This window comes from Myodes glareolus, chromosome X (assembly GCF_982192425.1).
Source record: "Myodes glareolus chromosome X, mMyoGla1.1, whole genome shotgun sequence".
Classification (NCBI taxonomy): Eukaryota; Metazoa; Chordata; class Mammalia; order Rodentia; family Cricetidae; genus Myodes; species Myodes glareolus.
The window spans coordinates 9,664,542-9,670,187 of NC_142053.1; positions in this window are offsets into that span (position 1 = coordinate 9,664,542).

Consider the following 5,646-nt stretch of genomic DNA (forward strand, 5'->3'; position numbering starts at 1 on the left):
CTGGCAATCAAGAGAGACTCACAGATGAAATCAAGAGAACTGGCTCTGAATTGTTCTGATGCAACCTTGTGTGCATTTCTACCTCTTTTCATCTCAATTTTCCCAATTGCACACTGAGTTTTGAACCATAAATTGGGGAGTATGAACCCAGATAACTCAAAAGATATTCAAAGTATGTATGTTAGAACCAGCCTTCAACTTGCTGAATTCTCCTTGTGGGTTTGGTGCTGTAGAAGATGTAGAGTTATTTTTTCAAAGACAAGCTTCTGATCTGAGAAGGCTTTTATAACCTAATATAAAAAGCAATAGCTCTTAATGGGAGCTCACCAACTCTGGCCTGACAGCAGGGGAACAAGCATAGGACCAAACTAGGCCCTCTGAATGTTGGTGACAGTTGTATGGCTGGGGCAGACTGTGGGGCCACTGACAGTGAGACCAGGATTTATCCCTAGTGTTTGAACTGACTTTTTGGAATCCATTTTCTTTGGAGGGATACTTTGCTCAGCCAAGATATAGTGTGGAGGGCCTTGGTCCTGCTCAAAGTAATGTGCTAGACATTGTTGACTTCCCATGGGGTTGGGTGGAGGTGGGATGGAGCAGAAGGTGGAAGAAGCGGGAGGAAGGAAGGGAGTAGGAACTGGAATTGGTATGTAAAATGAGAGAAGATAGTTTTTTAAAAAAAAATAAATGAATTTCAAAAAGAAATAGCTCTGTCTAAGAATGATTTTTCACTGTGCTAAAAGCTTGAGGTGTACATCTGAATTCAAGTATATCTAAAAAAGCAGCAATAGTGTCTTTCTATTCTGATAAAGGACACTTGGGAAATGGTCATGGAGAGAATCTAAGAAGCAACTGTTAAAACACACCTATAAGGACTCAAGACAGACTGCTTGATATGAACAAAATATCAATCGGACTACTAGAGAAAACAAAAAATGGATAGAAATAGTGAGTTCGCAAGAAGATATAGCCATGTTAAGAATCCCAATAGAACAATAAAGTCTAGAAGCAAGGTCACTGACTTTGAAGTTATACAGTGACCTGAATTTCAGTTTTTCTCATTTACCATCTGTGTAACCTAAGGCAAATGTATTTACTTTCTTGAGCATCTATGTATGTAAATAGAATACGAAAAATATACTTTCAGGTCCATGGGGTTTTATTTGGATCTGGTCTTTCTCTTATTATTTCTAGATATTTACTGTGTCATTTTCACTTGAAAGGACTATAGTAAGTGTTTGAGTTGTTATGCTATTTCCTTTTTCCCACACTCTGGAAAATATGTTTAAACCACTCAGTAAGTGAACTGTTGGTGTGGATCCAGCTTGTCTAATTGCAGAGCCTTTCAGTCTCAGAGATAAGGTGATGCTCAAGAATCACTTGTTTCCCTCTCTTATTCTACTTAACATGAGTAACAGTTCCAAATGTACAGAAGCTAGTAAATTGCACCTTTGCAAGCTAAGTCTGTTAAATCTTCTCCATTATGAAAATGGCTTCTTTAGTTCCTGAAATACTTTTTACGAGACTCATTAAACTCCTTTTCCAGTGTATATGCCATTTTATGAGGGTGGCAAAATATAGCTATTAGTGTCATGCATTTTAATAGACTCACAGAATCACAATATTAGAACTATAAAAGCTCTTAGGGATCCCTGGTCTATTCTTTTCCATTTATTCAAGGAAACTGAGGTTCAAAGTAGACAAGTGATTTAACCAAGAAATAGCACATATCTTAGGACTAAATCTAAGCAAAATATCAGTTCTGTCAAATATGACATCATCGTATTCTCCACTTTCTTGTTGATTAATATCAGTCACCAAACTTTAAAATATGAACTGCTGGTGAGTCATCCATTCAGTTATTCAAGAGATATTTATTGAACATTTATCATGTACCAGGCACTGTATAAAAAAACCCTATACTGAGGAAATGTAAATAAATGGTTGTGGTTAGCTGAAACAAGCAATCATCACTTCTGTTAGAAGATGGGTGAGTCAAATAGCTGATTGTTAACTTTTACTGCATCTTGAAATTACCTCATGATGTCTTTAAAATGACCATCCCCAAAATGTATGAAGATAAATTTAATAAGAATTTCTGCATAAATCCTAAGTGCATGTTATTCTCTAGTGTGATTTTATTGTACCCTTGATCTTTTTGTCTTAATCAAAACGTAATTTCATCACTTTGCTTTTTCCTTCTCCTCTCCAGTCCTTCCTATGTCTTCATCTAACCATTTCCATGCCCTACTTTTCTCTCTGTCAAACTCATTTTCTCTTTTTTTGATTATTATCATTAGACATATGTGTAAAAGTATACTATATAAGTAAAACTTGTGGAATACATTTAGTGTTGATTGTATGTATTTGATTTCAGTACTGACCACTTTGTTTTATATAATCAATTAGGGGGCTCATCATTGAGGAAGACTAGTTTCCCCTATTTCAGCAGTCCTCAGTTCCTGCAGCTTTTCTTTAGGTGTGGGATTACCTGATATTTTCCTCTTTCATATTAGTATATCTATTGGTGCTGTCACTGCTTAGGTCTTGATTAGGTAACTATATTTTTGAGGTACCATGAGTATAGCCTCCCTGTAACTTTTACGGGTCACACTCTTACAACAGGATTCCTGGTCCCATGACTTTTTCAGTCTTTCCACACTTCTTGATGGTATTCTCAGAACCTAAGTTATAATAGTTGTACTGTAGATGTATCCATTGGCTATAGGTGACCCATGATCAACCATTATCTGTATTTTGACAAATTGTGGTTTTCAGTGATGAACTCTATCTAAAATGAAGCTTCTTTAATGAGGGGTAAGAACTACACTTATCTCTGGGTATAAGGACAACTATTTAGAATGCAGTTAGCAATTTTGCTGGTCAAGAAAAGTGGTGGTAGTAGGCTCTTCTCTAAAATCTATGGCCTCAATAACTCCATTAGTTTCCTAAGTTTCCAGTGCCAGACTTCTATTGCATCAGTGTTCTATTGTAACCTTAGAGATGACTTTCCATACTGGACATTGTTGTGGTTCATAGGCATCACAGCTGAGTAAGACTATTGATTACTTGCCCCTCTGGCAGTTTGAATATTACTTTCTGTTACTTTGAAAGCTTGACTGCAAGACGGAGGTTTTCTGATTAGATCCAGCTAAGTCTGAGGCCCATGTCCAAAGTGTGTGGAATCTTCAACAATAGGGACTTACATTTTACCCCTGAAAGACAACAATGATAGTGTTTATTGTTTCAGGAGTCTCTTACACTTCCCTGATGAACAACTTGAAAAAAAGATTTCTCATATCTGGTTCTAGGTATCTGTTGGATGTTCAATAGATCCTGGGAGAAATGCTGTCAGCCTAAGTTGTTCAGTTTATCTTGAGGAAAACTACTATCTTTTCATGCTCTACTGACAGAAGCAATATAGACAGAAGCAATATAGTATAGGAAGGGTACTCAAGTGAAATGCTAAGGCTTAGCAAGAGATCATTTTTAGTACGCCATGTCACATTATATGGTATCAAGTCATTTCTCACTCTGTAAGTTGAAAGATCTTTTATGCTTATAAATCACCTGCTAGGTTTTAATTTTTATAGGAAGCACTTCTATATTAATTAATTCAAACCTTCTGTCACTGTGAGGCACTACTTGTATATCTAAACTTAAAGAACATAATACAGAAACAAACATTCTCAATCACAGAGGAAGCTATAAAACTAAGATTCTAGTATGTTTTTTGATATCACAAACATTTTTCATTGTATTAGGTTCCAAATAAAAAGCTTAAAAAAACAAAAACCCAGACTATATAGTTTTGTCATGGGCTGTGTAAAATGTATAGCAATGATGGCCAATGAACTATGAAACTACCATTTCCCATGCCTGATTCTATTTTCCTCTCATTGTACATCCCTGATTCTAATATGTCCTCTTCCAATTGTAGCCAAAGGTATAATCATCAAAGACAGGAATAAGAAAGACCTTTGCCAATCAGCTTTTTCCTCTTCCCGGAGGACTGAGGATGTTATATCTTTGACTTTGAAATCACTTCCCGTAATGAGTTTTGTCAGAGAACAGGCAAAAAGAATTGTGTCTTATTCTTAGCACGTATTCTCAGCATGCCTTTTAGTGACTCCTGTGGAACTGGTTCCAAGCATGCTGTGTTTCTCTCTATACTGAGCATGAGCAAACACAAACAAGCACTTCTCTACAATGGTTTGAAATTAACAAGATGATGTTGAATACATTTCTGCTCTCTTGTTGTAGAAAGTTAAAATATGTATTTACTTTCTTCTGAAGAAACCAAAAATTTCAGACTATAATGTGCCTGTCTGTTTTGCCTATATTTAAGCAAAGCACTTTAGTTGACATACTATGTAGATTTGAGCCCTGGCCTGCAAGTATTTTCATCTGCTTCTTGGAGGTGGCAGTAAGACAGATGAAAGTATTTTTATTTCATCTGTTGGCAGCCCATTCCCACGTCCAATGTGCTCATACAAAATTTCTGTGATGAAAAGCTAGCACAATGTGTCAGAAATAATAAAAGGCAAACCAAATTTAATCTCAGTATTTTTATGTATACTGTTAAGAAAAGGCAAAAGTCACAATGTTGCCTGCAAGATGCTACCACTTAATACTGCCAGCTTCCCATTCTAGTGTGGCTTCTCACCAAAGTTCAGTACCACTGAATGGGGAGCTTTTTGGAATAAAGACCCATTCACACACATAGTGGCTTGTAAACAAATAAAGACCAAATCTTGCAATCCCTTTGACTGTGCTGAATTTCTGATTTTGTGGAATAGTGGAACATGTGAAGTCTGATATAGATCACAAAGTCATTTATACTCAAGAAAAGGGTAGGGGAGGAGAAATAGAATCATATTTAGAAAAAAATCATTTGATCAAGGAACCGCTATTATTTCATAAGAGTTCCTGTTAGAAAGACTGGACATTCATACTCTGTTTGTCAAAGCAGAGAGCCAAATCCATTTTGTGAAATGTGCAAAAATGTCTGAGAAGATGTTAGAGGTCATTTGTATCTCATAAAATAATGTTCAGTTTTCTCTCACTTTCCCAGCAGGCTTGATTTTAATAGCCTGTGCATAGATACCAAACATCATCAAGCATGGGATTTTAAAAATGTTGTTTTTACATAATTTTCTTAGAGTTGTTCATCTTATTTTTTATGTGTGAATGGTCTGCCTATATGTATACATCTGAACTATGTATGCGCTTGATGACCATGAAAATCAAAAGAAAGTATGGAATCCCCTGAAACTGGTGGTTTGATGAACAGTCGTAAACCACCATGTGGATGCTCAGAATCAAATCCAGGTCTTCTGCAAGATGAACAAGAGCTCCTTAAGCTGAGCCGTCCCTTCAGATTCTGTTAAAAAAAATAATTTTGTTGTTTGTTGTTTTCTGGTTTTGCTTTTTTGTTTTGAATGTCAGTAAATCCATAAGAAAGGCAGCATGTAGGACACCAAAAATCCTGCCCAGAAAATAAAAAGCATGGTTCCTTTGTTGCAGGATCTTACAGATCTATGAAGATCCTGAAGCACCATATCCCTACGTTCTTCTGGATAAATACCTGGACAAAAGAAAGGCTTTCAGAGTCAGCTATCAGGCGCTAGAGGGAGAAAGGGGTTT